The 12176-nt window shown below is 39.5% G+C and overlaps 1 non-coding gene across 1 annotated transcript; it reads left to right on the top strand.

The window, feature by feature from the left end:
• The first annotated feature begins 3769 nt into the window (after positions 1–3769).
• LOC141636757 (small nucleolar RNA R71) lies at positions 3770–3878 on the top strand. Its single transcript, XR_012541343.1, has one exon. It is a non-coding gene; the product is annotated as a small nucleolar RNA R71 (small nucleolar RNA).
• The last annotated feature ends 8298 nt before the right edge of the window (positions 3879–12176 follow it).

The following is a 12176-nucleotide window of genomic DNA, read 5'->3' as shown; positions in this document are numbered from 1 at the left end:
TTGCGACTATCTGCATGCAAAGTTAGCCAATAGAAACCAGATTGGAGTACCTTAGCCACGATCAGGACGGACCATGGTGACCACCATAGGCAGAAGAGTGGCAAGCTTCTAGGATATCCTTCACCTCCCATTGAGGCACACATCTCCGGATAAGACCGTTTGTGCATTCCTTGAAAACATAAGGATCATCCCAAAAGTATTGTCTAGCATCATAAGCGAACCGCTTCTTCTGCTGCCATGAAAGCTCGGGTGGTATCTTACCCGTCACAAAAAAATTAGCATAATCAAGAAACCACGGAGGTGGATAAGACCCCAATTAGTAATAGCTAACAGACTCTCATCAGGAAAAGAATCATTAATGGGTAACGAATCCTCCCTTTCTGTCAGCTGCAGACGAGATAGATGGTCAGCCACCACATTTTCTGCACTTTTCTTATCTCTGATCTCCAAATCAAACTCCTGCAAAAGGAGTATCCACCTCAAAAGCCTCGGCTTCATATCCTTCTTAAGAAAGAGAGTCTTCAGCGCTGCATGGTCAGTATAAACAACAACCTTATAACCTAACAAATAAGACCGAAATTTATCTAAGGCAAAAACTACAGCTAGAAACTCCTTCTCAGTGGTGTAATAATTGACTTGAGCCTCATCCAGAGTTCGGCTCGCATAATATATGGCATTCAAAACTTTATTCTTCCGCTGTCCTAAAACTGCACCAATCGCATAATCGCTGGCATCACACATAATCTCAAATGGGAGGTCCCAATCAGGCGGCTTAATGATTGGCGCAGAAACTAGAGCCTCCTTCAACCTGTTAAAAGCTAAAAGACACTCATCAGTAAACTCAAAGACAGCATCCTTAAGGAGCAAGTGTGTAAGTGGTTTAGCAATTTTTGAAAAATCCTTAATAAAACGCCGATAAAAACCAGCGTGACCAAGGAAACTCCTCACTCCTTTAACATTCATGGGAGGAGGCAATTGCTCAATCACCTACACTTTTGCCTTGTCAACATGTATACCCTTATCAGAAATCAAATGCCCTAACACAACTCCCTCATTGACCATGAACTGACATTTTTCCCAGTTTAAAACAAGATTAACATCAATACAATGCTGCATGACTTTATCAAGATTAGCTAAACAATGATCGAAGTCATTACCATAAACTGAGAAATCATCCATAAATACCTCTATAATGTTCTCTATATAATCAGAAAAAATCCCCATCATGCACCTCTGAGAGGTAGCTGGGGCGTTACACAATCCGAAAGGCATCCTGCGGTACGCAAAAACACCCTATGGACAGGTAAAAGTGGTCTTGCTCTGATCATCCGGATGAATAGGGATCTGAAAGAACCCTGAATATCCGTCTAGAAAACAGAAAAATTTGTTAGAAGCAAGTCTTTCAGTCATTTGGTCAACAAAAGGGAGGGGAAATGGTCTTTCTTGGTGGCGGCATTCAACTGTCTATAATCAATGCACATCCGCTACCCTGTCACAACTCGTGTTGGTATTAATTCATTTTTCTCATTTTTAACCATGGTAGTCCCTCCTTTCTTCCGAACTACCTGAACTGGGCTAACCCACTTGGAGTTGCCAACTGTATAAATAATACCTGCATCGAGTAGTTTCATCACCTCGGCCATAACAACTTCCTGCATCTTCGGGTTCAACTTGCATTGACCCTGTCTGTAAGGCTTGTGGCCTTCCTCCAGCTCTATCCTGTGCATACAAATATCAGAGCTGATGCCCTTAATATCATCCAAAGAGTAACCTAAAGCCTTCCTGTTTTTCTTAATCACACACATCAAAGCAGAAAGCTAGTCATCATTAAGCTTAGCACTAACAATAGCTGGGTACTGCTCCGTATCATCTAGAAAAACATACTTAAGATTAGGAGGAAGTGGTTTACGCTCTGGCACCTTTACCTCTACAGAATAGGCAGAATCAGCTTCAATGGTATAGCAAGTGTTTACCAAATTTTCGTTGGCCAGGCTTATGAGCATCTCATCTTCTTCCTCTGTGAGCTCGTAGCTCTCCATCGAGGCTACCAAAACATCTGGCTCCTCAGGATTCTCCGCTGTATTATCTGCACACTCATCTAAACGGGTTAGATCAGCTAGGGGATCCTTGGCTAAGGATTCCCTCCAGTTACAATTAACAGCCCTGTCAACAATATCAATGGAATAACACGTATCATCATCAGCAGGTTCAGTCGCCTTACGAGCAAGACTGAACTCAATGGTGTCATCTCCTACCTCTAAGGTTATTATTCCGCGTTTGACATCTATTACAGCCCTAGTTGTATGTAGAAATGGTCTACCTAAAATAATAGGTATCTGACTGTCCTCTACAATGTCCAAAACAACAAAATCGACAGGAATAAAAAACTTACCCACTCGAACGGGTACATCCTCTAAGACTCCTAGAGGTCTCTGAGTCGATCTATTTGCCATCTGAAGGGTAATATCGGTCACCTTAAGTCTACCAATATTTAGCCTTTCGCAAACAGAATATGGCATGACACTGACACTGGCCCCTAAATCACAAAGAGCCTTTTTGTGGTTACCTATAGTGCAGGGAATTAAAAAGCTACCCGGGTCCTTTAATTTAGGTGGTATATTAATTTGCGAAAGAGCATTGCATTCTTCCACAAAAGCAACATTACCATCATCATGAAAATTTATCTTACGATACAAAATGTCTTTCATAAATTTAGCGTAAGAGGGTACCTGGGTAATTAGATCAGTTAAAGGAATGGTTACCTCAAGATTCTTGACCATCTCCAAAAACTTACCAAACTTGCGCTCCAGCTTAGTATTCTTTAGACGCTCCGGATATGGGACTGCAACACTAGCCGTAGGATCAGTATCCTTCGGCTTCTGTAAGTTTAAAACCTCCGTCAAATCATCAATGAGTATAGAATCATGCAAATTAATTGACGGATTTGCGTCCCGTACTGAAGACCCAGTCGATCGACCATTGGGCTCGGTCGATCGACCAATCACACTGGGCATGAATAGTTTCTGGTCAGAGACTCCTTCGTCATGAACTTCAGTCGATCGACCGGTAGTGTTGGTCGATCGACCACATATGCTGGGCTCAATTAGTTTCTGGTCAGAAACTTTTTCATCTGACATTCTGGTCGATCGACTGCTGTTGTTGGTCGATCGACCATTAATCTTGCGATAAAAGCTCGTTTCGCACTGAAATTAAATTCGTCTTTTTATCCTTTCCCGAGTCTTCTCTTGGCTTATCAGGACCATCATAAGAAAGGCCACTTCGGAGATTAATGGCATTAATGGTTTCAATTGGCCCCTCACATTTTTTTGAAGAATTGGCGACTTGCTTAGCCTCTAAATTCTCCAACTGCTTCACAAAATTCTTTGCAGATTCAATCCCAGCTTCTTCTATTTTCGTGACTTGAACCAAAAGAGCTCGGATTATTTCTCTCAATTCCGCGGTCGCATCTAAGTTATGGACAGGCATTTCAAATCTTTCCTTGGAAGCTTCAGAGGTCTCGAGCTTCTCGAGACGGGCTGCAATAGAAGCTATAAGTGTCGTAATGGCATTCATTTCATCACTTTGCTTTCGTGAGTTTCCACGCGAACTTCCAAACTCAGCTCTATGGACTGCCATCTCCTCAATAGTGTTCCAACCTTTATTCTGGCCGGTATTATTTTGGAACCTACCATTCGCAGCTGCGTCCAGGATAACCTTGTAGTCATCATATAAAGCATTATAGAATAAGTTGCAAAGGTACCACTGCTGGAAACCGTGGTGAGGGACAGACCGAACCAAACTCTTGAAACGTCCCCATGATTCACAAAATTCCTCATCAGGTCCTTGCTAGAAATTTGTAATTTTGCTTCTCAAGGCATCAGTCTTTGCAAGTGGGAAGTATTTTTTGTAGAAAGCTAACGCTAGAGATGTCCAATCTGTAACTCCAGCTGCTACCCTATCAAGGTAGCGGTACCAATCTCGCGCTGAATCCTTCAAGGAGTACAAAAACATCATCCCCTTTACTTCATCCTGGGTCACCCCAGCCGGTACAGGTATGGAACAGCAGTAGTTTGTGAAAATTTCCATATGCTTCAAAGGATCCTCGTCCGGTAGACCAACAAACTGATTTCGCTCCACTAAATCGATATAGGAGGAAAGAAATTCGAATTGACCAGTAGTAGGGGTGGGTAAAACGTATCCCTTTGGAACATGCTGCTCTTGTGGCTGAAGATTGTCATATATTGTAGTCATGTTGGCAAAACTGAGAGTACTCAAGTCTTCCTCTCAAAAACATGTCTTCTAACTGTGCAAAAGCAAAACTAGAAGCAAGAGTAAGCAACGGCCTCAAGGAACCAAAGTTCCTTGAGACAAGAAAAATAAACTAAAAATAAAGCAAACAGAATTACACCGTCTCCCCGGCAACGGCGCCAAAATTTGATAATGTCGTTTTGTATCAAAATTTAATTTATAAATCCGAACTAAAACTATAGCTAGTGATAGTAAGGGTCGAACCACAGAGAGACAAGATCAATCCTATTTGCTATTTTCAGTCTATAAAAGTAACAATTAAATGGGGGTTTTGAATATGTTTGATTCTAGTGACTAATTGCTAAAATAAGAAATTTCTCAAACAAGATAAAAAGAAGATCGGGAACTTCGGTTCACCATGGCTAAGGTCAGGTCAAAAAGGTAGCAGAGATCCTATAATACGGTCTCAGGAAATATGAGCAAGCCTTTCGATCAATGCTCAAAATTAACCTTACGGTCTTCTAATTCCCTAGAATTTCTCAAAGCTTTCGCTCAAAGGAAATTCCAACCCCAATGGAAGCCTAGCCTACTAATCTTTCAATCTAGCAAGACGGGCTTATCAAAAGGTAATAAGATCGATACGGAAGAATTCATACTAACAATACAACCCTAATTTATGCCATGGCTGACCTCGTTCCCAATCAAGATAATTAGCTATGCATGATTAAAACTATAACAATTGCAAACTTAAAGACATACAATGAAATTGACATGGTTGAAATTGAATTTAAGACAAAAGATTAAAACTGAATTGCTTGAATAAAAACTAGTAACAACAAGAATTGAATTGACAAGAAATAAAAGAAGAAGGAAATTGTATTAAAGCTTACTAAAGAATTGATGAACAAAGTAATTGAAATTGGAATCCGTCGTCTCACTTTCTTGTCCCCCAAAAACTAGATCTAAACTTGAGTTTTTGAATAATGAAAAGCATAACCTAACTTATTGTCGCGTACTACTGATAAACGATCTCCAAAAGTTAATTACAATTGGGCTTTCAAAAGTCTAAAGCGTAAAATAAATCTCAGGTTCGCGATCTGGTCGATCGACCAAGTGGCACGGTCGATCAACCAGCCAGTAAAGTACTTCCTTCTCTGCTGAATTTCCACGGTCGGTCGACTAGAGGTGTTGGTCGATTGACCAACTACGCTGTGCAGTGACCTCCTTTTCTCTTCCAAACGGCCTCTAAACTTCATGCACGCATCCCGAGGTGAACGAGTCTGAACTCCCATCTTCCAAGTTTCCAATAAGTCGCTTCCGGAGGACGATTTAAGCTTGATTTAGCTCACTTCCACTCATTCCTACAATAAATCATAGAAATTCCAAAGTAAACCGTTTCGGGAGAAATAGTAGCTTTAAGCTAACAAATACGCATAGAAATACGTGCCAAAACTGCGAATAAAGTGTATAGAATATGCACGTATCAAACTCCAAAGACATCAACGGGCCAAACACCCTATTCTTTGGTATATGGCTGTGAAGCTATCATCCCTGCAGAAGTCTGGGTGCCGACATCAAGATATAGCCTGAACAATGTTGAAGCAAACAGCAGCCTGATACAAGACAACCTAGTCCTGGCAGAAGAACTAAGAGACGCTGCCAAAATTAGGATGGCATCATATCAACAAACAGTGGCCAGAACATATAATAAAAATGTCAGGATTAGAGTCTTCAAGGAAGGAGACCTTGTCCTACAAAAAGTTTTCCCAAATAAGAAAGAAAAATCAACAGGCAAGCTATCCCCTACGTGGGAAGGTCCCTATTTAATTGACTCTATCGTTGGACAAGGAGCATACAGGCTCCAAACATTAGAAGAAGAAATGATCCCAAGATCTTGGAATGTAACTCATTTGAAATTGTTCCATGTATAAATCCTATCCTGGCCTGATCAGGTAAAAATTACATCTTTACTATCAATGTTTTACCTTGACATGCTACCTGAAAACTTATGTGTCTCACATGTTCTATGTGCAATCCATGTCTACATATGAACTAACCCAATTTCCCTTATTTTACTTGAATCCTGAACAATTATACATGATAAATGATTATATGCATAAATATTCAGGATTGAGGGCTACTCTACTGCACATTAGAATTTTTATTTATGTACTTTTTAATTTTTGCACCCCGCTACGCCTGATGAAGTTGGTAACCATCACCGGATACGGTGAATAGCAGGACCAATCAGGTATGAAATAATTGTCTGACCTGACTATTTGCAGGACACATCTACAACTGGCTGGACGCAGCAAGACGGTGCAAGGTTGTTTTATCCTGGCCATCAGTCTAAATGCCCTCTCGACAGGCCGGGTACCAAGCCCTCTAGTCAGGCAGGGGACATAAGCCCTCCTGACAGGCCGGTTTTCCCACTCCTTCAACCGCTATGGTTAAAACTATATGTGGTTGAACGGCTTACAATGGCTTTAATCGCAAGATAGGGACAAAAAATTGAAAAAAACAGGTTAACAGATTCAGAAACTTAACAGGTTAACAGGTCTGAAGAAATAAAGTTTGCAGGATTAAGGAAATCTTGGACAAAAACAACAAATAACAAGGCATCAAGAAGTAAGTAAAGTGAGCCAAGGAAGGCCACCACCATCGTATTTATAAAGCCCTTACCCCCTGGGGTAAAGGCACCAAAATAATTGTTAAGGCCAGGGTTAACCTCCCTGACCAGCCAAACACAGAAAAAAAAAAAAAACAAAGAAATTGTCATTCCAGGGACATCCCCCCCCCCCCTAGATAGGCCAATACCATCAAAGAAAAATATAAAATTACTGCTCCCCCTTGGAACAGCATCAACACTCCCATCCTTGGCCTGATCAACCCCAGCATCTTGCTCCTCATCATCATCAACATCTTGCTCCCCTAGAGAATTAACTTCTTTTTCATTGCCCATATTATGCGGGTCAGGATACTTAGAAGCAGCAAAGGCCATCTCAGCCTCAGGGTTCTAATTTGTCCTGGCCTCCACAGGCTCCGACATGGCAGCCACTTTCCCCTTGATGAAGAAGTACAGGGAAGCATCATCAAGCTTGAACTCCAAATCATCCCTCTCTAGGGTAAGCTCCTGATTCCTGTCCAGTGCCTCCGGCAGAAGCTGCTTACTTTAGCTTGCCTCAGTCTTGGCAGCATCCCTCTCAGCCTGCACCTTCGCCAAGTTAGCAGTCCCTGCAGCCAGATCAGCCCAAGCGAAATCAAATTCAGACTTCAGCTTATCATAATCATATCTCATAAGATCAATCCTGGCCACCAAAGAAGTAGCCTAATAAGCATTGTGGAGATAAGCTGCAGCACCCTGAATAGAAAAAAAAATAGTATAAATATTATATCATAATAATAAAAACCTCTAAATAAAACATATATTCATATTACAAAAAATAAATAAATAAATAAATAAACTATATGTACCTCTCTCACAGCAGCCAAGGCACCTGCCATAAGGCTGACAGCATTATCTACTGAAGGAACCGCCTGAGTAGCAGTCTCAATAGGATCAAGGGTGAGCATAACATCAGATTTGGAAGTAGCATAATCACTAATTTTCACCCTGGCAGCCTCCAAATTATCCACCCTGGCACGCACCTCCCTAACTGGGGCAGACACGCCAACTTTCTCCACTTTCCTCTTCTGTGCTGCTGAACTTGTTTCAGCAGGAGCAACCGTAGCAGGAGAAACCTCAGGAGCAGCAGGCAACTCAGTTAAATCAATGACATGCCCAGTATCGCCTCCTCCTTGAGAACTCTCCTCTTTGACCTTGGCCAGCCAGGCAGAAAGGTCAGCCATGCCAAACCTGGCAAGCCGAGTGGATGATATAATGGCTATAACACGAGACACTATATTAGCAATAAAGACAGGCTGTCATGAACAAGCCAAAATAGAAAGAAAGCAAAACAAAAAAGAGAACAAATAGACTTACTGCCTAAAGTAGAAGCACTGACAGCTTTCGAAGGCTTGGGCACCCTAGCAGCACCTTCAGTCTTCAGGCAACGAGGAAGATGAACAGTCCCACAACAGAGAGGCCATGTCCTCTCCAATTGAGGAATTGCAAGGAAAGTAGAGATGCTTGCAGTAGGATACTCGATCTCACTGGACCAATCATCAACTGCAGACAAAAAAAGGTATAAGTCATTCAAGTTTATTTACTTTCTTTAAAACTAACAAATAAGTATGCAGGATAAAAGAAAAATTCAGGGTACTCACCACCAACACATGCATCATAGTTTAAGTACGCCAGATCAGGACCCACCGAATTGGTCCTGATAAACATATACCCAGCAGCCCAATTCTTGTCATGACCGCTATCCAGGTTGTTGAGAAGAGGAGCGGCTAAAGGCCTAGCCTTGAAACTATTCTGGCCAGGACTGTTGGTCCTGACAGCATAACATGCCTTCAAGTCCTCCGAGGAGAAGGAAATATTGTGTTTTTTGCAGAGGTATTCAATGGAGCAGACCACCTTCCACACCATAGGCATCAGTTGGTAGGAAGGCACATCAATTTCTTTAATGACATCCACCATAAGTGGATAGAAAGGAAGCTTGCAACCAGCCTTGAAGGCCCAGTCGTGGATACAGAACCAGCTAGGACATGACCAGTCTGCCCTGACAGGAGAATTTTCAGGGATCCAGACTTCGGAATCAGCAGGAATGATTCCCTTATCCTTCAAGACTTTTTCAAACTCGGGTTTCAGACAGTTTAGAAGAGACTGATCATCTTTTAGGCTTTTGTGGGTTTAAACTCAAACTCTTTATGGAAGATGGAAATCATTTCAAGAGGGGGATTAATTGGTTTTTCAAGAGATTGAACAGAAGACACTGGTAAATTTTCAGACGTTGTTTCTTCAGGATTGGAACAAATGGAGTTCCAGGAGACATCACTCCCCTGGAAGATTTCTTTTTTGCAACCATTTTTGGAACTTTGTTGAAAGATTATCGAAGAATAAATATGGGAATTAAGGGAACTTGAGGATGAAGATTTTTTTTATCGGATTTTGGTGGAGTTAAAATCAATAAAGTGAAGGCTATTTATACTTGGTAAATCTAGGGTTTTTCAACCGCAACTTGCAGAGTGATTATTGAAGAGTTGCAGTAAATTGTAACACGCGTCATAAATCGCCAATACCGTTACAGGATCCAATCAGTCACAATCCAGCCGTTAAAATCAGTTTTCCAAAGTTTGAAGTTATCTCCTTATTTCTGGCCTGACCCAGCAAAAATAAGGAGATAAGGGGCAATTGTTAGGCCTGTAAATCCGCAGATATTTCAGGATTATATTCTGTCCAACCCTGACCATCAGGATGTCAGGATGTCAAGCCACCAGGGTACATGAAGACAGGCGCCATCCATGGAGAGGACAACGGTCAATATATAAGGACAATATTTGACCAATTCAATGACAATATTATAGATAATATTCGGACAATAATTGGAGCATTAATGGAGAAGATTTGGTAATGAAGACGGCAATTAAAGAGCATTAATCCGAGCAATTAAGGAGGAATATTCAGCATTAATGTAGGAGATCTGGCAGCCGTTCAGCATGGATTATATAAGGAACACTTGAAGATGATTTTCAACACGCACTCTAAGCATACAAAATGAGCCATATTACGATCATTTATGCCTAACACTCAATATTATAATGAAATCATCTCCTGGCTTGGTGCCCGTGGTTTTTTCCCATTTAAGGGTTTTCCACGTACAAATTCTTTGTGTTATTATTGCTTATTTGTCTTACTTAACATTTCTAGTTTTGTACCCTGTCCTGCATACTCATAGATAAGTTCGAGCTAGTTAACGCTGCCTAGACCTGCCATGACCTAATTTCGCTTTGCGCAAAATCCATACAAAACAAATATTATTATTATTATTATTATTATTATTATTATTATTATTATTATTATTATTATTATTATTATTATTATTATTATTGTCATTGTGATTTCTCTCGAACTCTTATTTTATTAGTTAGTTATATATTGTCGGACGTTGCCTATAAATTCAATATTGTAATTTTGTATATGTTATTTGTCCCATGCATGACTTGTACAAAATTGATGCTCAAGCAATGCCAAGAACAAACATATGCATATATATATATAATATATATATATATATATATATATATATATATATATATATATATATATATATATATATATATATATATATATAGGGTCAAGATCCTGTGAGAACCACCGAGATAATGAGAACCATGAGAACCTATTAAATAACAAGAACCCTCAGATCAGACTTGATCCAGCGGCGGATATTTATTCTCATGCTCTGTGAAACGGACGCATATCAAGTTAGACTATTTTATCTAATTATGTTTCTCTCTCCTTGCTTTCTTGTTCTCCAAATCCTCTCTAATCTCCAGAAAATAACTATGCTACAAGAACACATCGACTTCGAGAAATGTGATTTCCTGCGACAAATTCATAGATCATCTTCTCCATTCCATGAGGTTTGTATTCTATTCAAGTCATGTTTTCGTTTGCTTTATTTTTTCCCCAAAATATGAATGATTAATGTTGAGATTTCCGATTTTATGTGCAATTTTTTCGATAAAGACTTTTATTTGTATCCTAATTTAATGAAAAAAGCTTTGATTTGTCCAAATTCATCAATCTATGAAAAATTTGGGTTTAGGTATATTAGAATCTGATCTTGGAATTTGACTTAATAGATAAGTGTTTCTCTTTGTAACAGTATTCTAGTGGAATTCAATTGTTATGTTGAATCATGTAATGTTGACGTTGATATATTTATTATTAAAGTTATACGATGGAGTTGGACGATTTGAATTTTTAATTGTGACCTCTATTTGAATTTTGTTGTTATTTAAAGTGTTCAAGAGTAAACATGCTCTTATAGCAGAGAGATACGCCACACTATCACATGGATACAATATTTAACCTCGCAGATGCACCAATTTATAGCTTAGATGCACCAAAATTATAGCTTTCTCACATAAACGCCAAATTATAGCTCATACACACTATTTAGTTGAATTTATTATTTTGTGTATTTGCGAAGTTCACTAGTGTATTTGAGCTATAATTTGGTGTATATTTAAGTTGAAGTCGTACTTCTGAGCTATGTTTTGGTGTATCTACAAGGTGAACTAGTGAAGACAACTGATGTAATTGAGCTATATGTTTGTGTTCATATGAGGTTAAATAGTGTATCTGAGCTATAATTTAGTGCATTTGTGAGGTGAAATAGTATATATAAGGTATAAAGTGGTATAAAGTGGTATATATTTAAGGTGAACTTGTGTGTACGAGTTATGTTTTGGTGGATTTCAAGATGAACTATGAAGAGAATTGATGTTTTGGTGGATTTCAAGATGAACTATGAAGAGAATTGATGTACCTAAGCTATAGTTTTGTGTTCCTGGGAAAGTGGGAAGTGAAATAGTGTATATGAGCTATAATTTAGTGCATTTATAAGGTGTGATAATGTATATGTGCTACAGAGGTGGTCTTAACCAATTCTTGCATCCTAATCCGCGGTTTGGTTATGTATATTTTGTTGCACATGGCTTTAATTTACGCTACTTATCTGTTTATTTACTTATTTTATAGATCATGGTCATTGAATCCGGTGCAATAGGTATAATCCGGAGATCCGAAAATTTTCAGCAGGAGACAAGTTATTGGGTTCGTAAAAAAATTGTGGATTTGAAGCAAAAGAGAGCACCGAAAAGAAAATTTTCCTTTGCTAGAAATTACGCTAAATGTGAGACTGAGAAAGCATACATGGAAAAGTTTTTCCATGGAAACTCGTGCGGCAGTCGACACAATAGTCACTAATCCCATTACTTCAGAAGCTCTTAACTTGACGACTGATCAAGCGAAGTGA

The sequence above is a fragment of the Silene latifolia genome, chromosome Y (genome assembly GCF_048544455.1).
Source record: "Silene latifolia isolate original U9 population chromosome Y, ASM4854445v1, whole genome shotgun sequence".
NCBI classification, from domain to species: Eukaryota; Viridiplantae; Streptophyta; class Magnoliopsida; order Caryophyllales; family Caryophyllaceae; genus Silene; species Silene latifolia.
Note: the sequence above shows the minus strand (reverse complement) of the source record. Positions and strands in the feature narration are given on the sequence as shown.